Source organism: Podarcis raffonei, chromosome 5, assembly GCF_027172205.1.
Source record: "Podarcis raffonei isolate rPodRaf1 chromosome 5, rPodRaf1.pri, whole genome shotgun sequence".
Taxonomy (NCBI): Eukaryota; Metazoa; Chordata; class Lepidosauria; order Squamata; family Lacertidae; genus Podarcis; species Podarcis raffonei.
In genome coordinates, this window is record NC_070606.1 from 46408640 (window position 1) to 46434468 (window position 25829).

The 25829-nt window shown below is 42.2% G+C and overlaps 1 protein-coding gene across 1 annotated transcript in view; it reads left to right on the top strand.

Moving 5' to 3' along the window:
• The first annotated feature begins 10342 nt into the window (after positions 1–10342).
• CHST15 (carbohydrate sulfotransferase 15) overlaps positions 10343–25829 on the top strand; it is a 71341-nt gene continuing 55854 nt past the window's right edge. Inside the window, exon 1 of the mRNA XM_053388960.1 lies at positions 10343–10903. The gene's annotated coding sequence lies outside the window, so the exon portion shown is untranslated. The remainder of the gene's footprint in view (positions 10904–25829) is intronic.

Consider the following 25829-nt stretch of genomic DNA (forward strand, 5'->3'; position numbering starts at 1 on the left):
TATTATTGCAATGCTTTGTCAGTCCCACAGTTCCTAGCACCAACAAATTGGACACAGACTGCTATGCAAAGCCACAATCAGGGCCAAGTTATTGTGATGCTAAACATATTTGTTGATGTGGATTTTTGTTTATTCAGTTGCTAATAGCAGAAAAGTGTGTGTTTGTGTATCAGGAATGTGACCTGCTGAGAGAGGATGTTCAATTCTCTTTCCCTGCCATTCTTCTGTTAAAGATGCCTCCATGGTTGTTACTAGCAATTAAAAAACAAAAGTTGCTACTCAAATGAAAAGTTTAGTGGCATGCCTAGTTTATTTATATTTATTTCATAGAAATTTTACGCCACTTGTTTGTACAAAAACCTCAAAGTGGTTTACAAAAAAAGATAAAATTGTCAATTTAAAAAATGACAATAATTTAAGGCCAAGGCATGCAGAAAATCATCAGCTGCCTCCATGGTAATTCAATCACAAATCTGTAATAAGTAGAATGTGGTGTTTTGGGTTTCTTTCAGGATTTAATGCAACATCTATCAAGGTTCATGACCTTTGCATGCATGTGTGCATGAACATGTAGATGTGCATTCTTTGCTCTCAAGAAGCAGACACAGAACAGGTTGCTACATATTGTAGAGGTTTCTTTGAGCACAAAAAATGATAAGTATAGTAAGTATAATGAGAAAATACAATAAAGCAATGCTTAATTTAGCAATCATTGTCATTTAGCAATCAATTCAAACTATGGCTCAACTTTAGTCACTTGCATTACAGAAAAGGCTGATTCATGAGACTTTACTCCTTGGAACATCTTAACAGATTATGAAACATTTTTCAATTGCTGTACAGCAGCAGAGACAAATTGCAAACTGATTATTGTTTTGCCCTTTTTAACAAGGATTTCATTAGTTTGGCCTTAAGAATCTATGGTAGTGCAAGGATTCTATGGAGTTCTCTGGCTCCTGTTAATTTGTTTAAATGTTAAAAGCATACTTATTCACTGAAATATTCTCACATTGGTATCTCTCCTCTGTCTTTTCACGCCTCTCCTTTTCTTGAGTGTCTCTTGTTTCAAACTGTAAGTCTGAGAAAAAATTCTTAAATTTTGTTTCATTTTCCAGTACCTTGTTAATCTATGAACTTCAGAAATAACAAATAGTAATTAACATTATTACTCACATATTTGCTGTGAGTCCTGGGAGACCTATTCCTTGCCTTGCTGGCCTTTTCCCACCTGGCTGTGGGTGGTGGGACCCTAACCAACTCCAGCTACAAAAGCTGAGGCTACTTTGGTTGAGGTATTGTTTAGGGTTTCTTTGTATATTGATTTTTAGATCATAGAACGATTTATGTGGAAATTGATTATGGTTGTGTACTTTTTGATGTGTTTTATTTATTGTTTAAGACTACTTTTGTTATGCTTGCAATTATGTAAATTGTCTCATGTTGTGAGTCACCTTGAGCATGCTTTGATATATGGGAAGGCAGCATACTGTACATACAAATGAAATGTTGATGGTCATACTAATAATTAGTACACTGCTGATACCAATGTGTACACTGGGTGTTTTAAATGAGAGTTGCAAAAGGTGGCTCCTCTCTTAAGTGGATTTCTTACTAGTAAGTAATTTAAATTAAAGAGTCACTAGCTGCATTGGTATTATTGTATCCTGGTTTAATAAACTGAGATATGGATGATACTTTTGTCCATGTGCTCAACCCTTAAACTTCTCCCTTTCATTCAAGCTGGCAAACAAACCAGGGGCGAATCCACAGTGGTCGGTTATAACGTTAAAATGCATTATAAAAATGTGACATCAGAGGCACTGCAGAGCAGTGATTCGTCGGCAATGGGAAATTGCTTTGAGAGCTACCGGTATATATAACTTTTTTAAAATAGCCTTTAATAGCGTTTTTACAAATCAGTGTAGATCCAGCCCAGGAACCCTTTAATTAACTCTAGTTTCCTATTTCACTGAAACTGATTAACGACTTTAGAGCATGCCAGTATAAACCAGCTGCAAACTGCTTTAACATCCTAGTTCATTCTGTGGTTTTTAATTATTGCTTCTCCACTGGTTTGCCTGCTTACATGAAGGGAGGAGCAAAGGTGTTGTATGCATGGACAAAAGGATTATTAGGCAGGGAGATGATCATTCACTCTCCTGCTATGGTGTAGTGGTTAGAATGTTGGATTAGGATTGGGAAACCAAGGTTCAACTCTTTACTCAGCCATGAAGCTCTCAGACTAAACCACCTAACAGGGGTGTTGAGAGGAAAAAGTGTAGGTTTGTGTTTGGGGCAGGGGGAGGAAGGAGAATAATTGATGCTGCTTTGTGCTGTTTGGAGGGAGAGAGTAATATAGATAACAAAACAGAATTAAATACATGTTCCCAGGATTGGTACCAACAACCTTAAGTGGTATTACATATTTTGCTCCAATATGATTTAGGGAAAATAGACTTTATATCATCATTATTTTTTAAAAAATAAATCAGAAAGTGTGTGCTAAAATATGTGTACATAACTTGCTTTCTAAAGAAGAATCATGTTCATGATTTATTCTGTGATGCACACCCTTCTTTTGAAGAGGCAACATATCTAATTCAAAGCAGGAACAGAAAAAAATGTAAGTTTTTCAAATTACAGGTTTAATTAGTGTCGCAGTCAGGTGTTTTACTGAGAGACGAGAAACTCGACTACACAGTTGAAAATAAACATTTTAAATGTGTTGTGAAATGCCATATACAAATGTGAAACTAGATGGTGAAAGTGAGCTATGCCAAATTCAATATATTTTTCAAAATGTTTTTTTTAAAAAGCATTTTCACAGCTTTTTAAAATATGTGTGTAGATTCCACCCAAGTACACTTAAAATCCACTGTGGTAAATGTGAATTTGATCCTGCCATTTAAACCTTTTTTTAAACCATGAGAGTAGGTGGCAGCTACTTTTCAAACAAAGTTCGTCTGATCTTGATCCACCCAGAACTATACATAACCAGAGGTGGATGAAAGCTGAATTTGTGGGAGTTGCAGTTATTGCAAATGATTCTTTTAAGCAAAACACTAACTTAAAATGTTGATTCTTAGATAAATGCTATAATAGGAAACAAAGCAGTGATATTATCAGTGTTGTACAGTGCACAGCATTTTATGAGATGGGATGAAAAAGTTCAGGTTTCAAATCCATACCCATCTCTGCAGCTCAGTGACTGACCTTGGGCAATCTCTCAGCCAACTCACTCTCAGTTGTTTGTGAGGATAAATAAATTTGATGATGTATTTTACATGCTATCGAGCATTTTGTCCCGTTTGTGGTGGTAGCAAAACAACATTGAAGGGAGGAACCCACTTCTGCCACCAGTACCTGGTAATCTCCACCCCATGACTGAAACTCATTTTGCCCTGCGTCCTGGAAAAAGGTTTCTGAAATGTCTCTGCAGATTTGCGTGTCGAGGTCCCCAGGTCCACCCCAATAACTCACACATCACACAGAAATTTTTGTTTAAGATTTTTGGCATAATTTTGGCCACAACTTTATTAAAATACAAATTTTGTGAGTGGTTGCTTAGGCATTGGTTGCGACTATCTGCCCCCACCATGGGGGACAGACTGACATACCGCACGATGCGAAAGTCAGAATAGGGGAATACACTTGGGGGTAGCAACGGAGCAGGGAACCTGCCCTCACCCCAAATGCAACCAGGAGCTCATTGTTATGGCCCGAGCCCCTTTGACAGAGTGGACAAGCAATAGTTAGCCCCCAATTCCTTTAACGGAATCCCTTGCAGCAGCAGCATTAGAGGGGCAGGCACAGCCAATCCATGCCCCTCAACCAACCAAACCATAAACCAATGCCTAACCGCGAACCTTACAAGTTGTGACGATTTGCTATGCAGTAGGCAAAAACCAAATGGCCCCAGCCAATCAGCCAGATGGACAAAATTCCTACCAGGCCCCCGCTCCAAAGCAGATGACCCCATGACAGGCATAGCAAGGTCAAAGCGAACAACCCTATTCTAGGGAGGGAGGGATGGGCAATCCGATGCATGGGCGAAAAGAGGAAGCCCTAGCCTCGTGCAAGGAGTTTTAGTATTTCTGGCTGTCAATCAATAAATGGCAACATTAACTTCTTCCCAACAACAAGGGAAGCCCCAATCGCATCAGTGGCCAACGATCAATAAGCCCGCCCCCTAACTTTGGAGTGTCCTGGCGGCCCCCACCGCAACACGTGCTCTCCATGAAGGAGAACACGCTTTACCACCTGGCAAAGGGGATGGTGATTTTGGGAGGGACAAGAGGAAAACAAAGAGGAAGAGATGAGGGGATGGGAAGAATGAAGCTATGGGGAAGAAGATTTCCAGGTTTGCGCAGAGCAGCAAGGACCTGGATGGAATAGTAGGATGAATGCTGTGAAAAACAGAGCGACCAGTGTCTGAGCAGAAAGAGTTATTGCGAGAAATGATAAGAGAGAATCAGGAGCACTTCAATCATTCATTCTGCTCTGCTTCCATAGCTGCCTCCCTCCCATACAGTTCCGCTGTATTCTTTTACAGTCACTTCCTGGGATCTGTGAATGATTATAGGGTTTATTTCCACATTGGCATTGCTGCCTCATTCATTTCTTTCAACAGCATTCCATGGCACTAATTCCATCATGCATCAAATTCGTATTGGACATTTGTAAAGCATCAGCTTCTTTCCTCTAAACCTGCAGAGAGAGAGGAATGGAAATGTGTGCAAATGAAATATATAAGGAAAGCAGGGGGTGATGGTGGTTAGGAAAGGAAGCTGAAAGTGCCTACTGGCCCTGTCCTCACCCCAGCCTGCAGAGAAACAGGACTGGAGCTGAAAAACCAATGCAAAGTGTTGCTACATGGAGCCAGGGCAATATGTGAGATGGTTGAGTACTTTTATCAATCACTTGATGTGCAAATTTAGGCAGGAGTCCTCACATTCTCTGTGAGCAAAATGGTAAGAGTTTTAAACTCTTTGCTGCAGCAATGGGTTTTTAAAAAAGAAAATATGCTAGAATTTGTAAAATGCCTTTTTATGCATACCATTGCAGAAAAAGTTATAATGGAGCTGGGCCGCACAATTCCTCTTGTTCTCGCCTTATATGTAGAGCGAACTAATTTTAGTCAGACTTGTGAATTGCATAAAGAGAAGCCTTAGGAGCCTTCAATGGAGCCAGCTGTTTCCATCAAGATTTCTGGGTTGCTTTGAAAGTCTGCTTCCCTACCCACTCTATCCTATGGCTATCGAGAAGTAGATTTATCTCTATATCTCAGTGCTGCATTATATCCATTACAGCCCTCTTTAGGCATCTTTCAGAAGTGTGTTAAAGCATGATGGGGATGTGGGGGGGTGTGCCAGCCCCATCCCAGCGTTCTGGTCCCATCCATTTCATCCCTGAACTTTCTGCATTGCCCAAAAAAATCTGAAGGTATCTTCTACCTGGATTCAAGTGAGTGTGCTTAGGTCCTTCTAGTGATCAGGAACTCTGCATTATCAGGGGTGATTCTAAGCATGTTTGGCTACCATACAAAGAATCGCCCTTCAGACATTCCTACCCAACATGCAAAGGAACCAGCAGGAACAGAAACACTGGCCATGGGCTGCTATATGCAGCCTTGCACTCCGAGACTCTATATTCTCACACGCTTATGAAGAACACGTAAAGAAGGCTCAGGATTCCTTGAATTAAACAGAAAAGATATTTTGGCCTTTTCCTGAAACAAGATCCCATAGATTGGGAGTAAGCCCCATTGAACTTAATGGGACTTACTTTTGAGTGGACATGGTATAGGATTGTACTGTTGGCAAGGCTGAAGCATATGTTCTCTGATTAACAGTGATTTGCTTTGTTCTAAGGAGCAAAAGACCCAGACTGGTAGGTTACAACTTGAGCATGTGACACAATCGACTTTTATTGTGCTTTGCTTTCCACTGAACTGCTGCTTTTTGAAGAAATGTTAGACTGCTTTGTTTTGAGTGATCTCTAATGCCAGAGGTTAAGTTTGTGGTGTTCTGTTATGTGTATAGTTATTTGTTAATAGCTCTTATTTGATAAACACTGTGGTTTTCAAATTATGGTCTGGTAGATCCTGAATTTCCTTGAAAGCATATTGGAGTTATTTGTAGTGCTTGAAATTCCCAAGGTGCCAGGCACATTTTGCAACTGGTGCAGGTCCAGCAGAATAGGTTATTTATTTCATTTGAATTCCACCTTTTTCTCCAAGGAATACATGGTTCACCCCCCTCCTCAGTTAATGCCTACAATGACCTTGCGTGATAGATTAAGAGGCTGTGATTGGCTCAAGCTCACCCAGTGAGTTTCATGACTGAATGGGGATTTGAACCGTGATCTCCCAGGACCTAGACTGACACTCTAACCACTACACCACACTGGCTGCCTAGATACTTCTGTTGTGGGGCTGCCATATAATTTAAGTAGGTAAGTAAGTAAGTAAATAAATAAATAGGGAACAAAATGTCTCTTAGAGAAGGATCTAAAATATTTTCCTTGAAGCTTGAATTTGTTTTTATTCTGGATTGTTTTATTTGCTGTTTCAATGTGTTGTGAACTGCTTTGAGTCCCGTCCCCCCAATTAAAATATAAAGTGGTATAGACATTCCATTGTGACGACAGTAACCTAGCTTTAAGGTCCCATTTGGCAATTAGCTTATACACCTGTGTTTCTAACACTGGTTCATTGGTGGTGGACATGCTTCCTTGAAAGAAGCTGCAGGGGGGTGTTGAGTAGGTATACTCTCAGCTGATAAGTGGCAAACAGTTGACAGTTGAGTTGCTGCTCCTTACAGTGTTACCTCGAGTTAAGTACTTAATTCATTCCAGAGGTCTGTTCTTAACCTGAAACACCACTTTAGCTAATGGGGCCTCCTGCTGCCAACACGCCACTGGAGCCTGATTTCTGTTCACATCCTGAAGCAAAGTTCTTAACCTGAAGCACTATTTCTGGGTTAGTGGAGTGTGTAACCTGAAGCGTATGTAACCCGAGGTACCACTGTACTAGGAAAGAGAGGTAGCAGGGAAGCAGTATCGACTCATATGTTGGGAGGATGTGAGTGTCCAGGGGTTCTTCAGCAGCAGTATTGAAAAGGGTTTTCAGAAGGTTTACAATTTCAAAACTGGGCCAAGAATTTGGGTAAGGCCCAAAGTTCAAATGGCTAGACAGAAACATGGAGTGAATAGATGGCCAAATAAAAGCCTTGTGTTGTTTCACTTTCTAGGATCAGATGCTCTTCATAACAAGTACATCCACTTCTGTGCTTTTACTCAATCTTTCATGCTGTTACTGTGCTTTTCAAATTATAAAAAGGAATTGATTTTCTTCAGAATGGAGACATCTTGTTTCTTATAAGGATTACATTTGCTTTGCTTTCAAACGGTAATCCCTGAAGCAGGAATTTAAAGCAATCCAAGAAACCACATTTTATGGTATATGCAGCTGGAAGTCACTGGAACAGAGACATATGTATTCATCAATAAGAAAGTGGTTTATAATCAAAAGATCCCATTGGACTGATGGCTCTGTAGCAAAGGACCTGAGTTATACCTGTAAGACAGAAATACTTCCACCTAGTAGAAGATCTGAACTGGGCTTGAAGTGAAGGCCTATGCTGGGTGGGGATTTACACTCCTTGAAAAATCAGATTCATCATTTGGGAGTGTTGTAGGGTGGCAAAGACCTTTAAAAAAACAAACCCTCAAAAAACCCCACTGCCATGCTTTTAACATGTGCTACCTGCTGTGGCAATGTATGTATTTTTAAACGGACCCATTTGTTTTATGCTCCTCTCTTGCAGCTGTTTTTAATGATTTAAGTGGTGTATTTGTTTTTATCTCATTACTTTTTAATGTGTTTTTGCATTTTTAATCCGGAAGCTGCCTTGGGCACTGAAAGGTGGGGTAGAAATTTAATACAATAAAATAAAGGCAAGGGGTCCATTATGTTACAAACTGGTTGGAAGCCATTGCACTTGATCACCCATATTTTAAATAAACATTTGGCAGATTTCACTTTTCCTACCACTAGGGTAGAGAAACAAGGAAAAAATAGGAAAGATTTCTGCTTGTTTGAATAGATATGACATGCAAAGGCAGCTTCAGGTGCTCTGAAAGTTATTTTCAAATTGCAAGTACAGGAGAGTAGCATCCAGAATGGTCTATGGATGCTCAATGAAGTTGGTCTGTAAGGCCATAGTTTGGCATGTTGCTTGGTCTTGATGAAGGAGATTTAGTTAGCACAGGGATGTCTATCTTTCTAACTAATTCCTATGCATGTTTCTATGGAAATAAGTCAAACTGGGGCTTATTTTCTAGTTAACCTATTATTGCAGCCTTAGCCATTAAAAATAAATAAATGACATACAAGAAAGCGGCAGGAATTTTCAATTTCCTTTACACACAGTTAAAATTAGTAAACAAATGCTTTAATAAATACTGCTGAAAACAGTGGATGCAGTTTAGAGCAGTCATTGATGTGTGTCTTGGGCTGATTCATCTAAGATCAAGAGTTGGTTGTTATTGAATGACAAATGGCACCTACAACAAAATACTAGAGTGTGAAATACCCTCTTTTCGGGATTCAAGCCACTAACCGCAGCCTCCCCCCAATGTTCTGTGGCCATTTAGCATACTGAGATCTTAATAAGATTTGTTAGGGTCTCTCTGGGGCTTTTTTCTAAGGATACTTCACACTTCTGCAAACCTTGCTGTTCTCTCAGGCCTACTGATTCCTTTGTTTAGTATATGGATCTCAGCCAGTGTACCAGATGGAGCTGGTAGACAGCTGCCCTGGACACAGAGTTAACCTGTGCTTCCATGGACAGCTGTGAATCCAAAATGACTCCTAGGCTGTGCACCTGAACCTTCAGCAGCACATCCATTCAGGACCAGGGAGTCCCCCACACCTGCCAGCCTCCTATCACCCAGAAACAGTACTTCTGTCTTGTTGGGATTCAACCTCAATCCTATTCTTTTTCATCTGTTCAGATGCAAATTCAGATAGAGGGTGACAGGGAAGAAGAAAAGAAGAAGAAGAAGAAGAAGAAGAAGAAGAAGAAGAAGAAGAAGAAGAAGAGTTTGGGTTTGATATCCTGTTTTATCACTACCCGAAGGAGTCTCAAAGCGGCTAACATTCTCCTTCCCCTTCCTTCCCCACAACAAACACTCTGTGAGGTGAGTGGGGCTGAGAGACTTTTTGTTTTTCAATATGGGGAAAAGTAATATTGAATCACTCAATTAATGAATCATTAAAGAGGGCTAATCATCAAGAAACTCTGCTACTAAATCAACAGCTCTAACTGAAACGAGTGTAATTTGGAGAAAAGGCAGTTCTCAGATGAACTTTCTTTTATTTGTTGAGTAAAGATAACATCTGAATGGATTTTCAGGTTTTGCTTCCAAAATATGCACTCAGTTTTAAGTTTTCTCACACCCTGGAAACTTGACAAAGCCGGGCATCTTCCAGAAGCAGTGTAAGACATTTCAGTCCAAACTTTTGGTGGTTCAGAGGAGAGAGGCAGAGCCAGAGAATTCAGGAATTGCTGTATTACCATCCCAAGCCCATGGGATGGGGCTGGCCATACCTTTGGTTGAACTAAAACAAACAAACAAAAAAGTGTTCCTTTTTCTGTTCTTTGCACTGCACAACCTAAGATACCTTGTACCCCATTGCATTTCCTGCACAACTGTCAAATGCACCGAACAAGCATTTCTGCACAAATAATTCGCCTGCACGCTGCATTTAGATCATTGCATATGACAGCAGCACACTTAGGTGATTTTTGTTGTTGCCTGGCCGTTCAGCAACATCTTATACACATGTGATAGTGCAGGCATGGGTTGCATGCCAATTCCGACTTTTCAGTAAGGATCTTGTGACAGGTGAAGCAGCCTTCAGATCTGCTCTCCTCAGGCAAAGATAACGAAACCTCTTTCAGGATTTTGACATTGCAATCGGTGAGTGGAAGTACTTGAAAAGAAGAAGGGAGGCGGCGGCGGCGGCGGCAGCAGCAGCAGCAGCTTAGGTTACGCGGCGTGTATATCTCCTCGCACACGCGCTGGGAAGAGGTATATGGCGCTGGGAACTCTGGATTGGCCCAGGCTCCCAGCATCTCATCTCCGTAGGGAGAAACGTGCCTTTGCTTTTCTTCCTCAGAGCCTGGGCTTCGGCGCCTCGAGTAAGGGTCCAAACTAGCCTCTCCTCTCCTTCCCTTCGCGGCGGCGCTGTGGCGAGGGTGCCACCCTAGGGTTGGGCAGCTGCTGCGGCGGCTGCTGCTGCTGCCCCGAAGAGCGCCAAGGAACTTTAATCAAACTTCTTTATTTTTAGCCTCGCGGAGACTCACTCGCTCTCCGTCCTCTGGGGACTCGAGAGCGGCGGCCGCGGGCTCGGAAAGTATCAGCCCGCAGCTTTGGGCTGGGCTCTCTTGGCGCTCGGCTCGTGGCACTCGCCGCCGCCGGTAACCGCCTGAAACGCCTTCATTCTTTCAGCCCGGAACAAGCGCGAGGGAAGCAGCCCCAGCCGCCGCCGCTCTCCCTGTAACAGCAGGCAATTAGCTTCGCGCCCGTTCGCTGAGGGGGAAGGCGGCAGGTCCGAGGCACCACGTCTCCCTCCCTCCCTCCCTCGGGCTCCGGCTCTCGCCCCGCCCCTCCTTCCCCTCAGCCGCTGCCCGGCGTGTGGTGCAGAGCGCGGCTTCGCGAGCGAACAAGCGGCTGGAGGCGCGACAGCACCGCCGCCAGCCGGAGCCGGGAGGCTTAGGCTGCGCTGCCTGCGAAGCGGAGCGAACTCCTCGACCCTCCTCCTCCTCCTCCTCCCCATCCCGCCGTCCCCTTGTCAGGAAAGTGCGAGGAGGAGAAGAAAGGGGCGAACAAGAGCGAGGTAAGTGGAGGCGAGGCGGGGCGCGGGCGGCGAGAGATGCTGGCCGTGGAGGCTCGACGAGGCGACGCTTAGGCGAAAGAAGTTGAGGGGAAGGAGGCCGCGGCACGTGCCGCCCCCCCCCCCGCCGGGTCTTGTTTGGGACCCGCATTGGTGAGCGCGCGGCGCCGCCGGGGAAGCGCCCCAAGGTCAGCGGTGGCAGAGAGGGGGCAGCAGGCGAGAGCTCCGGCGTCCGCGCGAACAGGGGCTCCACCCCGGCTCTCGTCTCCACTTTGTGGGAAGAAGTTGTGTGGAGCAAGTCGAGGAGGGGGTGGGGTGCGGTGCGCAGGAGGGGGGGCTCGGCCTCAGTGCGCAGGCGTAGGAGCGCCAGACCTGCCCGGGAAGGTGGCAGCGCGCGGTGCCCCTCTGGAGAGCCCGAGGGGCACGGAGGGAAGCGGAGCCAGCCACGGGCGGCTGGGCGTGGGGAAGAGGCGCTGAAGACGCCCGGGGCGCCTTGGGAGTCGTCTCTGCACCCTCCTGGCAGGAGGCGCAGGCTGGCACAGGTGTAGCAACAAAAGGAAACTTGGCCCCTGCTTCTTTGGTTGTACTCTGCCCTCCTTCCCAGGAGCTGAAGGCACTTTGTAGGATCTTAGCCCCTATTTCCCTTCCTCCAGAGCCTTTTCCCATAGGCTGGTTTTTTGAGAGACTGGCTTGCCCACAGCTACCCAGGAAGCGCAGGAATTTTAACCAGGGTGCCCTCTAACCACTATACCGCGCTGACAGTCAACAGGCTAAGGAGATGCAGTAGATGAAATCCTCAGAAATTAAAAGACGTTAGAATAACCGTGCACTCATCCAAACAGGGTTATTGGGGTGCTGTAAGGAACATGGATGAGTTATTTGGGCAGAACTCTGTCATAATGCACTGGCTCTTTCTGCCTTTCTTCTCCTGGCCGCTTAGTGCCACTGATAGTTGTACTCCTGACATCTATTTAGCACCAGCCATATCCAAGGCAGGCTATAGGGCTCTGATAAGTGCTGCCCTCTCTTTGGACTTCCAAGGTATATTAGACCAGTATGATAAGAAGGGACGGCAGCAAAGGAATAATGCATGCACATGGCAAGTTACCAGAAGCACAGTCGTGATTGGGATATTTGTCCTGACACTCACAAATGCTGAGTTGGCGTGCTGCAGGCTTGGCTGCTTGTAGGAGTTCTTTGTACAGGAGTGTGGTGTGGTCGATAGTATTTGTGTAAAATCCTTGGGAAGCATGTAGATTAGGCATTCTGTCAATGCAGTAGCACATATATTTAAACAGGATCATATAAGCCCTCGTTGCTTCATAAACCTATATGACTATATTTTACTGCTATATATTAGAACAAGCACGAAACATACTGGAAGCATTTACTTCTTTTTATTGCCTTGAGGGTGTATAGAGATACACACGTTTTTGGATGAAGTTTTGCTAAATCATTCTGGCTTTTGAATGAATGCCAGCTTTTATAAGCCTATCTGAAATAATAATCATTCTAACATATCGTTTGATCTGACAAGTGGTTCTATTATAAGGATATGGAAATATCTGTATGGACCCATTTATATATGAATGCATGTGTGTTTGAGTTGGTGAATGTGTCTATAAGTGGCCTTTATACATTAGCACAGTTTGTGGAGAGCTGTGTTTCTTCACATAGTATCGTTCAGTTGCTTGATTAGACTGCTTGCCAAAAAGCTTTCTGCCATGACAATATCGGCCACAGCATCTATAGAGAAGATGATTTGTGGATTCATCTGACACAGAGACACTGGTCAGTCATTGGCTCGTGCTTTCTGCTAGTGGTAGTCACTGTTCAGCAACAACTTGGTGATGAACTTGAAATGCTTTTAACTTTCCCCTCATTTCCGTCTTCTCCTGTAAAGCAACACATGATAGCAATTTCCTGGGGAAAAAAGCATTGAAAAGTCAGAAAAGCAGGCACAATGTTTTGCATTTGGCATGTGAACCTTTAAAATCCTCTTTTAAGTAGAGTTTTATAATTGCCCTTCTCACTGCTTCTTAAGTTATTGATAATAACAGTGAGGCGTGCAGTGCATTGTGTCTGTTTCTTAATACACACATCCATTAATTCAGTAGAGAGGTTGTGCTACTCAGCATTTACACTCTGTGAAATGAAAGGGGTACTTGATTTTTCTTTTTTAAAGAAAACAATTGCCCTTTCAAAATGTTGTGTGTCTGAAGCAAGGCCTTAGAAGAGTTGCATAATAACTAAGATAATGCAATTTTGTTGCCACCTCGCTGGGTTGCCTGTTGGGCTCAGCACTATAAAACTGCGAATTGCTGATTGGCTAATTACAGCATTTTTATGGTGATTTGTCAAGAAAGAATTGTGAAATAGCTTGTATCTCAAGTGTGGCTTGGCTGTTCTTCCTGCTGCCACCCTCATTTAACCCAAATCAAGATAGATATGTCTTCCAGAAAAAGTGTTTATGGGGATAAAACTAGTAAATATATTCTGATAATAATGAAATATTCACATCAAACTGATGAACTTAATAGTTGTCTGTTGCTGCTGAAACTGGCTTCAGAGTTCATTAACAAGTTCTTATGTACAGTGGTACCTCTACTTATGAACTTAATTCATTCCGGAGGTCCGTTCTTAACCTGAAACTGATCTTAACTAGAGGCGTGCTTTTGCTAATGGGGCCTCTTGCTGCCGCTGCGCCACCGGCACACAATTTCTGTTCTCATCCTGGGGCAAAGTTCTCAACTTGAGGTAACTCTTCCAGGTTAGCGGAGTTTGTAACCTGAAGCATTTGTAACCTGAGGCGTTTGTAACTCGAGGTACCACTGTAACACAAAAACTTTAAGCATCCAATCACCATTAAATTTCAGCATTGCTATATTGGTGAAAAATGTTTTCATTTTACTATTATGATACTTTGTTCTGTAGACATCTGACCTTTTACATCATAATTATTGGTAGGCTTGAACGACAAATACTGGTATCTTTAGCAAAGTCATTCTTGAAGTCTTCACATAAAATATACTGTCACTTATTTCATTTCATAAACCATGGCTTCAATACTTCTTCCAACAATTTCAGATCTAATGTCAGTGAATATCCATTCTGAATTTATATAGCAGTGAGTTATCTTCATTATGTGAAGCATATCTAAGATATATATCTCTTGTTTCTGACATATAAAGCCATTGGCAACTTGTAAATCTGGGCTAATCAAAGAATGACTCAATTTTGCACATTACTGGTTAGCAATGATTTTTCATGAAGAGTAAATATTTTGGAGAGATGACAGAATAAGATGTGCTTGTTTATTCATTTCTGTAGACAAACATTTCATTCAACAACATTAGTCTTCTGCTTACCGTAATTACGGAGGGGAATTCCTGAAATCACCAGTCACTATAATTACCAGTTTTCATTAAATGTGCTGAATATAATTGCTCAAAACTGGCTGTCTTATGATATCTTAAAAGTTTCAGTTTTACTCTCTGCCACTATCTTACTTTCTCCTACAGTTGGGCACTGAGTCAAAATAGTCATTTGGCTTGTTACAAGCCAAGAGAAGAAAATTAATTTACATGCTGAAAAGAATGCTTTGCTTATATAAAGGTCACTGAACACAACAGTATTTATTGTGCTTGGACCCTGAGGGTATCCTGAAAACCATTCCAGTGTTTAAAAATATACTCAACATGGAGCCAAAGTCTAATGTCTGAAGTCAGTAATTGTACAGTTTGGAACAGGGGTAAGGAATTTCAGGCTGGATGTGTGGATAAATGTGCCTCCCACAATCCTTTCTGTCCAGCCTTTGGGACTCCTAGGCCATGCCCCTCTCTCCAGCCCATGGTACTCACTGGCCCTGCTCTTCATTCTCCTTGAGTATTTTTGCCTGACTGTCAAGCATCCTTGAAATGGTGATGTCTCTTTCTTGTCTGGATGGAAGCTGGAGGTGTGTGGGTGTAGGAACCGCTGACTTTTGCATGACTGGAATGTAGTCATGTTCAAAGATAAGAATCACCATTTGTTGCTCTCACCACTTTTGGTTCTGGCCTCCTTCACTTTTGTCTTTGGACCTACCCACCCACATATGGCTCCCGAAAGGTTATCCATGAGAAAATGTGGCCCCAAGGCTGATAAAGGTTCTCCAGCCCTTGTTTAGAAACTGATACAAAATTTAACATGAAAACCAACTTTTTTATACCTTAACTGAAATAAGAATATGGTTAAAACTTTGAATTTGCTTTATAAAATGCTTCCAATTGCAATATAAAATCCTGTAACAGATTTTGTTATCTTTGCCTAACAAGAAGTGACTTAAGGCTAGCAAGTGAGCAAATTAAGAAATTTCAACTATGATATTTCAAACAGTGAAAGAAAATTATGAAACTGTATAACTCAAAAGCATTATAAATAAAACCTACATTTTAAATATACCTCTTACTTGATAGAAATATGCATTTACAAATAGTTTTAGTTAATTTGACTAATTCTCTTCTGCATGTACTGCTTTTGTTGACATTGGCTTTTGATACAATTGATATATTGATAACTTTGCATTTAGTTCTTTGTTGGGGAAGACAAGAAAGTAACAGAAAATGTGGAAACACTGTGAAAATAATATTCAACATTAGGGTAATAGTAGTTTTGAGAAACAAAATATTGGTAGTAGTTTCTGCATTTCAGAGAGCATTTTCCATGTCTACCAATATGTTGATGACATAAAACAGATTAAAATATAAGTAATTGAACTGAGGACAGGAGATCCTGATGAAAACTGCTTATCATCAAGTTGGTGGGGAATAGTGACCTATTCAGTCTTGCCTGTGTTCCACTTGAAATGTGTATTTTGTGAGAGAATATGCTCAAAATACACATTTAAATGTAATTTTTCATGCTGGCCAAAGGAAAGCTCTCAGATTAATGTGAAAATGGGACAGAGAGGATTTGTGGATGAACACATACAAAAGTGACATGAACTGGAAATAGCTTGATCCATCCACCTCTACTTTCAACACTCAGAAAATACTATATAATTGCTAAGTGGTGTTATAATTATAGAATGCCCAGTAGTTCCAGCTGACGAAAAAAACTGCTTGTTTTGAGGATAGTAGTTCTCAGTTGGCAGCCAAAGGCATCATCATCAAATTCCAAAGCAGCAGTTGTGACAAAACACCAGGGATTGATTATTATTTTTTTTGGGGGGGGGAGAGAATTATTTGGAATAATAATTTACTAGCTTCATCCAACATGATTGCAGTGTGCTTTATTGAGGTGATAATGATGCCCCTGGTACCTTTTGGCTGAGCAGATGCTATGCCACAGAATGTTCATATACATTCTGTCTGCTGAGGGAAGTTGTCTGTGACTTCAGGTTTGGCTGAGGAAACCTCATTTCAAAGGACAGGTTGATCTGTTTGGACAAGGCAGGTAGACTGAGTACTAGGAAGCTCAAAAAGAAGAGGTTTTGGAAGAAAGGGAAGGTAGTGGCTGGGAGAAAAAGGGAGTGGTGGCTGGAGGATAGAAGTTCAGCAGGCACTGACATGCCTTTTGTTCTGAATAAATTGCACCTATACCATTTTCAAAACCTTGACCAACCCCCATCCCCTGAAGATTTTTCTTCATAAAACTCCAAGAAATATTGTCAAAAGCTTTCTCCGCATCTACGAATACCTAGGCGCTGAGGTTTTACCCACAGCGCCACCCGCGTCCCTGAGCTCAGGTTAGAACTATTTAAAAATGCAGTATTAAAACCTAGAGGTTGCTAGAGCATAGGCAACAGACATTAGGCTATCCCTGTTCAGATAGAAGTGCTGCTGAGCCACCAGCCAAGGTCAGCGGAAGGCACTCTACACCATTGATGTGATCTGAGCCTCAAGAGACAGTGATGGTTCCAGAAGAAACGCCAAGCTATGTACCTACTCCTTCAGAGGGAGTGTAACCCCATCGGGAGCAGGTCACCTCCTAGCCATTCATTCTAGGGAACCACTCACTAACATTGCTTCAGTCTAGATTGTTCTTCAGTTTATTGGCTCTCATTGTGTCCATTACCAAGGCAATACATTGGTTCAGCACTCACAAGTATGTGGGAGTCATAAAGCCATGGCAGAGGCTTGTAATACTGCAGGGTGCCCCCTGACCTCGGCTGACCAGCACTCTCTGCCTTACAATGTATAGAATGTATTGACCTTATATGGAGTTGTGTTTCCTCTGGGCAGTGATTACCTTATATGGTGAGGGGTGTAGTAAAAGCCATGACCGGATGAGGTAACGTGAGACATTGGCAAACGGCCATGCGGGCAGAGGGGAACAAAGGAGAATAAAATCGGAGGAGAGTGGTCGAAGGAGCGGCTCATTCCATCCTGGAAATATTGCTGGCTCTCTGTGTCTTTTTTCTATGCTGTGCACCATTTAATGACGGCTGGACTTCCGTCAAGTGGTGCCCCGTGTGAGGCTGACTAAAAGAATACATCTGAGGCTTTTAAAAGAAAACCGTGTGAGGTTCTTCGATTCACACAACGGCATCATCGACTCACCACTTCCGGCAAGGGTTTCAAGCGCTAATCATCTTCGGATCCCCGGTGAGTCGATCCCTTTTATCTTGATTTTAGAAAAATGGGCAGCTCTTTGTCTATTCCCCAACAGAAATTTTTAAAAGACTTACAATTTCTCCTCTCCTCCAACAAATTGGAAGTTCCTGAGGGTGATTTGATACAGCTTATTCTGGCCATCAATGAGCATTACCCCTGGTATCCTCAAGATGGAACTTGGGAATTAAAACATTGGGACAAAATTGGAGCACATTTCCACGGACACCCCAGCATTGGTGTTCGCGTTCTAAATGCATGGTGCAAGGTTCGTTCCGCCATGGGCTCTTTATCACCCAAAAATATCTCCATGGCTGTATTGCCAACATCACCTCCGGCTTCTTTAGTCCAGCCTGCTGTGATGCCGTCTGTTCCGGGACTCGCCTTGCCAGCACCACCAGACCCCAAGCCTCCGGACTATAGTTCCTCACCAGAGGATCCAATCTTGCAAAAATACCATGGTCTGGCTGGCAATGATCCTACTCTCTCATCGACAGAACCAGCGACCCCTTTTCAACGTGCAGTCCTTGCCTGTTCCTTAATTCAGGATACTGTGGCATTTCCCGTTATTGTGCCCCCTGCTGGCGCTCCAGCAGGAACTCAAGCCCAACACCAATCTTTTGACTTTAAAATCTTGAAAGAGCTGCAATTGTCAGTAAGGACAAATGGACTCCAAGCCCCATATACGCAGGCGCTTTTGGAAGCCACATTAGCCCAGCTCTTGGTTCCAGATGACATCAAGCTTTTGGCCCATACAGTGTTACCTCCATCAGCGGGCGTATTGTTTGCCCACGAATGGGAAACTGCCTGCCGTGCATATGCTCCGGCTTTGTTACAACAAATCAGAGGGAATAATCCAAATATTACCCTCGCAGACGTCCTAGACGCCATGATGGGGCGTGGTCCCTTTGTTCAGGCTTCAGTGCGAGCCACACTGCTGCAAATCTTATTGAGGGACACCGCTCTTGCTGCTAAACAAGCAATGAGAAAAATCCCAGAACCCACCAGTATTCAGTCAAGGTGGGGTTCAATCAGGCAAGAGGCAAGAGAATCATATTCTTCCTTTATGGACAGGCTGCTTACAGCAGTGAGTCGCCAAATTGAAAATCCTGAAGCCAAACAAATAATTATCAAACAATTGGCCTTTGAAAATGCCAATGAGGATTGTAAACTTGCATTGCGACCGATAATACACAATCCTACCACAGACACAGCAGCCATGCTTCGCATTTGTCAGTCTGTAGGTACAGCCACCCACAAGGCTCATCTGTTCGGGGCGGTGCTAAATAAAAACCAGCCTGTAGCCACCGATACAACTTGTTTCCAGTGTGGCAAACCAGGATCACCGATACCCCAGTGTGGGTAGAACAGTGGCCTCTACCAAAAGAAAAATCCGCAGCAGTGGCACCAGCTTGTTTCTGATCAGCTTATTTCTGAACAATTGACTTTCGGCCACATTGAACCATCTTCATCCCACTGGCTCCAGCAGACAGGGAACGGTTTGCTTTTACATTGCCAGTATATAACAATTCGCAGCCCATCCAGCGATATCAGTGGTTGTCCTGCCTCAGGGCATGCGGAACTCCCCTACACTTTGTCAACATTTTGTGGGTGAAGCATTGAAACCTTTCCGCATGCGCCACCTAGAGGTGCTGCACACGAGCTGCATCTGGCAGTGTTTGCCTTCCTCACCATCTGCCTTGCCATCCTTTGCTGCACCGTTATACAAGGAAGAGAAGCAGACGACCCAGTCCAGTTGAAACCACCATATTTCACCTTATCGGCTGGCAAGCCGCTGTCGTCTGAATCCTACTCTGGCTGGCAGTATCCACAGCTCAGCCACTTTTGAACTAGAAGAACAGTGTTGTTGAATAAGACTTTTAGGGGAGAAAATTATCATAAGATATGGAGGGATAATATTTTTGTACAAGATATGATTATGTTTACCAGTTTATTGCATGCTTCTAGATGCTGGTTGTGTATGCATATGCCCCCTTTTGCCCGTCATTCAGGCATAATGCTTCATGGTGTGCCTATCAATGGATCCTTTCAATTTACAAATGTTATATCCCCTAAGCAATCTTTTTGGCCTCCAGTACAATTGACCCTCCATGAGCCTGCCCCCATTTGTTTTCAAATTAAAGAGGGGAAAGAATCATGGGGCATATATCCAAACTGTCAATATACATTGAATTTCACTTTTAATAGCTCTTGTTCTCTTACAGGAACATACAGTGACCAATCTCAGTGCTATAGGAGTGACACCAGTGCATGGCTAATAAACTAGAAAGGAAGCCTACCATGCAGCTTGGAATCAGAATTCTTATATTCTTGGCTTCCGGATGGAAGTTGGCTTCGACATTTATTGATTTTAGTGATCCTTATAGTAGTTATTTGCGTTATTTTGTGTTGCTGTATACAATGTATTCCTTCTTTAATCTCTGTATGTACTGCATGGTTCTCCCGTCAGCGGCCTGCTTCCGGCCTCACAAGAGTCGCCTATCGCGCTCGATATAACCGTATTGGTAATGACACATATGACTCTGATTAATAAAATAAAGAAAGAGGGCATGTGGGAGTCATAAAGCCATGGCAGAGGCTTGTAATACTGCAGGGTGCCCCCTGACCTCGGCTGACCAGCACTCTCTGCCTTACAATGTATAGAATGTATTGACCTTATATGGAGTTGTGTTTCCTCTGGGCAGTGATTACCTTATATGGTGATGGGTGTAGTTAAAGCCATGACCGGATGAGGTAATGTGAGACATTGGCAAACGACCATGCGGGCAGAGGGGAACAAAGGAGAATAAAATTGGAGGAGAGTGGTCGAAGGAGCTGCTCATTCCATCCTGGAAATATTGCTGGCTCTCTGTGTCTTTTTTCTATGCTGTGCACCATTTAATGACGGCTGGACTTCCGTCACAAGTTGGTTCCCACTTATCTCTCTCTCTCTCTCTCTTAAAATCTCCCTGTCTCCATAAATCTTTCCCTCCATTTCTGTTGCTGGGGGGGGGGCAGATTACTCCAGTGGACAACCCTTTACTGGCTCCCAAAGTAGTCAATAGGAACCATTGACTTTAGTTTTAGGAGAAAATGTACTGAAGACATCATTTTGATGAAGACTGAATTTGCACCTCACGTCTGTGACCTTGGGAAGTGTCAGGAACACCCCCTTCCTACTTGTAAGTACCCTCAGTTGCATCTCTTTGTGCTTTATCTGAAAAGAGTGACTCCCACTGATTTATGGGCAAGAAAATAACGTTAGATTGGCATACAGACAATTAGTTTGCTATTTTTATATATGTTTAGCTGCATATGTCTAAGTATAATTAGAATCCATCCAGTGAAAACCTATTTATATATTCAGACTAATGACATAATCTCTCTTGCATCTGTGCAGAACCTGTGCATGTTTAGCTCTTACAATTACCCTCCCTTCACCCTAAGGTCCCAGGGCTGATTACAACCTTGAAACACAGTTTTAAAACACCTTGCGACCTGAAAAATAATGCGACCTAAAGTGTCAGGGTAAAGAGGTGCATTTTAAGTATTTACCGGAAACTGTATAATGAAGATGTGGGGAGGGTGTGCCACAACTCATATGTACATATGTCTGATGTGGATCTCTCTCCTTCCTACCTGCCCTGAGCTTGGTTGGCTGTCACTATGTGGGGTCACAGTGGATTATGCTCAGTGCTTCACTAATAACTTTGTATCCTTCACATCCAACCATCAAGCAGCTCAGTTCTCTTCAAATTCCCAATACATGTTGGCTGTTGGGTTGCTGAATTTGGGGGATAGGAGTACCACGTGTGCACTGGCAGGGTGTACTGCATTGCCCTTGGCGAAGCAGCACACAGCTTCAGAATGGCAATAGGGAGGGGAAGGATCATGCTGTCAGGTTGTCAGCTAATTCGTAGCATTGTTGTGTTTATAGAAAGGTTGCTGATTCTAATCTGCCCTTTCTGTTCCAAGTGCAAGTGATCCTTGAGAAAGTAAATCTGTTAACCTTAATGAAACAATTGTTTTTCTTGGCAGTTCCATAAAAACAGTTTTTCCACATTGCATTTACTAAAGGATGCTTTCTTTGGAAAAAAATAATTTTAAAATAATAATACAATGGAAATCATAATTATTTAGATTCCTTGAATATCATCATTACTGAAACATGGAGAATATCCATTTAATTGCTTGGGCTTTATTACAGCAAACACATTTGATTTCCTTGTATCTCTTGTAATAAATTATAGTACAACATTTCATTCAAACACTACAGGGAATGCTGCTTTACCCTGCTAACTATGATTCATGATATGGTGTTCAAAATTAATTTTATTTATCTCTCATGATAAAAGGAAGCACTTTATAAATGAGTTTTCAGTCTTAGCTTTTTCTTGATTCAAGTCATCTACTCCTACTCTACATTTACTTCTAACCTAACCGAAACTTCTCACTTCTTACCTTCCTTAGTCTAACTTTTCTGTTGTTGTGTATTCAAGGCATAATTAATTTTGGATAAAGGGAGTAGGTGCGCTTCTCCTAGCAGTCATGAGAGTCAATTGGGTCCACTTCTGATGTTCCTTAATCAAGTTAGTTTTAATGCCATACTTGGTTGGTAACTCCAGGTTGGCTGGCTGTTGGTTGGAACTGTTATAAAATCAGTGTGGTTTTTTCCCTAGGTGCTTGTAAGCATATATCATACAATCATAGACTCATAGAGTTTATTTTTTCAAAATGTTTAAGTTGAGAGGGGTGCTTCAAACCGAACTCCTGGGGCATTGCCTAGGGATGAATCATTCTGAAAAAAAGTGATATCAGTCTAATCTGCAGATTATTTTCTATTTATCATCTTGCTCCTTGATCTTGGTTCAACCTGTTCTGTTAAAATGCACATTTTTAATTAATAGTTAAAATAGGTTTGTGTACAAACATTTTGTATTGCATTTGTCCCTGTAATAACTATTTTCATCAGCCTCGACTCCTGAAAATTTTTTGGCGTATACAGCAGTATTGGTGAATAGTCCTTTTCTGTATGAACCCTGTTTTAAATTAAGAAAATCTTACTGAACTAAGTGGATATTTTGTCTTGAATAGGCTTTTCCTTGTATTATATTCTGAAGATAACCAGCTACTTAGTTTTGGTGTGAACTTCTAAGGTGCTATAAAACATAACCTCAAGATTAAAGGTAAAGGTAAAGGGACCCCTGACCATTAGGTCCAGTTGTGGCCAACTCTGGGGTTGCGATGCTCATCTCGCTTTATTGGCCCAGCTTCTGGGTCATGTGGCCAGCATGACTAAGCCGCTTCTGGCGAACCAGAGCAGCGCACAGAAACGCCATTTACCTTCCTGCCGGAGCGGTAACTATTTATTTGCTTGCACTTTGACATGCTTTCGAACTGCTAGGTTGGCAGGAGCAGGGACCAAGCAACGGGAGCTCACCCCGTCACGGGGATTCAAACCGCCCACCTTCTGATCGGCAAGTCCTAGGCTCTGTGGTTTAACCCATAGTGCCACCCACGTCCCTAACCTCAATATTACTGTAATGTTATTTCATTACTTGAGATAAGTGGCCTAGAAAATGGGTTGTAAGGGTCATTTAGTCCAACACCTGCTATGCAGAATCTTTTGACCAACATGGGGCTCCAACCTTGAGATTAGGATGGGTTTAGTGTTCAAAATGTTGAATGATTTGACAAAGATTGTGAGGCTCATAAGCAGTCCTATTGTTTATTAACTTTGAATTTCTGCTTGGTAAGTACAAAAATTACCAGTAGGTGCCAAGAAGGCCTCTCTTGATTTTTGTGTGTGTGTCATTGGTCCCAGAACTGTTATTCAGGAGCTATTCAGGTCTTCCCCCAAGTTTAACTGAGTTGTTTCTGTAGTTGTACTGTGTCATGGTCTGTGAAGGGCATCTTGTGTCATCTTATGACTGCCTGCATTGTTTCCTTTGGTGTATGTAAGAATCTTGTAGCTGAAGAACCTTTCTCAAGAATAATATGCAATCACATAAAAATAGGCAAAAAGGAACGATTTTTGCTGGGAGTGATGGGGAAAGCTCTAAGTAACTGACAAATTATATGAGCTTACAAAGCAGCCTTCTAGCATTCAGAAGGCACATGGAAGTTCATTAATTACATTCCTGTTTTTGACATGTTATTGATCATGGTGTGAGAGACACACACTTAATGTTAATATAACCAGGGCACAGGCTGTATTAGTTGCACAGGCTTGCTCAGTGTTTTGGTTTAGTGCCAGCAGATTAGGTTTGTGCCTTTTTTTTTGCCACTCACATAGCTATTATGTGAAGGCAAACTTGTGCCAGATGGTAAATGTTATTTCCTGTGAGGTTAAGGGTGGGATCCATGATGCTATTATCATGGACATTAAGAGGAAAAGCCAAATGTATACTGCACTTTCCGGGGATTACTCTTAAGAAACACATCCTGAAAATTATTGGCAGATCTCTCCCATCCCCTTCCATTCCTGAAATGCTGTGAGAAATTGTGACTCTTTTAAGAAGAATGAGTTCTTGAGAAGACACACCAATTCTAATGGCCATAGTTTTAGAGAATTAACTGTTTGGGATCTAGGAAAGGTAAAATGAATGGATGAAAATGGCTAAAAAGTAAACGTATGGTGTGTGCCTGTAATGCTAACATCTCACTTGCTATATATGTGTTCTGCTTTCAAAGGGTAGAGAAGCACTCACACCAGTGCAGTAGGCAAGCATTTGATTTAACAAAGGTGCTGCCTTGTCCCCATCCCTGCTATCTGCACACTAGAAATCATAATCACATAAGTTGCTTATTTTCTTCGAAATACTTATATAATTCATCAAAGTTTCTAGTGTGGTTCACAAAAAAATGTGATAAAATACAAAACTGAATTACAATAAAATAAATAACAACACAATAAACAAATACAGCTAAAAGCCTTGGGGAATACAAATGACTTTGCCTGGTGGTGAGAGGTAAGCATGTTGCAGCCAGTCAGGTCTCCCTGGGGAGGGTATTCAGATTGAGTAGATTCAATCTGTGGTCACCCAATAGCCTTGCCTTGAATGGCAAGGATACCTTGAGCAGAGCTACAATACATGGACAGTTTCAAATGGGAGCAGATGTCACGTCAGGTACTTGTGTCCTAAGCCATATGTGGTGTTAAAGATAAACATCACCACTTCGACTCATGCTCAGAAATGGAGTGTAAGACAATGAAGTTCCCTCAATATCCTTATATTGTTTAATCCCTATGCTGCACTGAACTTTGTAGCACTGCATTTGTGTGGAATTGTATTGAGTAGTGTCTGTTCTTTTCTTGCTTAAAATAGAATTCCCCCCTCCCCAGCTAGCTTACTGGCTGGTGTGCCCTTGAAGTCTTCCTTGACATATTGTCAGAATTTAAGTTTTAAAAGTTGTAGATTCCTAACTTGACAAAGAAAACAGAACCATTTCCTGTACAAGGAAAAATGAATAGTTCAGTTAAATTGGGGCAGCCATTCCACTACTGAGGAGATTATCCAGATTATGATCTTCTATCACATTTGCAGTGAACATGAACTGTTTCTCTTTCTAACTTTGTATAGTTACAAAGCATGCATGGCAGTTCTTTCCTTTATGCTGTGAAAAAAGATGCCATCAGTTTCTGTTACGTCTTCTAGATTTGATAACAACAGTAGGTGGAATCTGCAATGTCTTTTTGCCAGTTTTTGACAATAAACTATGTTGGTTCAAAATATGATAGTTTTTGCATTGAGTTGCTGACTTTTATCTACCCTGTAATGTGTGCTTTTTGGACATTGGTGTTTCATGATGTGAACACATCGTGCAATTCCACTTCTCCTTCCTCTGTTTTTCCTACCGTGGGGAATGTGTGTTTTGACCAAACAAGAAAAAAACAAACAAATCTGGTTCAACCATTAATTTTAAAATAGATTCAGGAGCTGATATCACAGTTATTTCAGATAAGGCCTACACAGGGTTCAAGGATCCAAGACATGCATACGGCAGAAACCATTTTACATAGTTCTGGATAATTCACCACAATACCTCTTGTAAGGCTTTTTGCAATACATTCTCCATCTGTTCAAATAGTTTCGATATTATACACACACACATACATTTAGAAGGCCACAAAACACAGAGTATGTCAGGTTGAAGAAATGAGTCAGAATAAATCAGGCTAGCAGTAAAGAGTTCACATTAGTGAATTCACTGTCACACTTGTAGGTGTTTCCCTCCCCCCTTTCCAAAACTATATTGGCTTTTAAACTGTTTCAGTGAATTGCTAGATGTGTGATGTGTAATCAAGTAACATGAGCTTCAGGTGACTCAGAGATGCA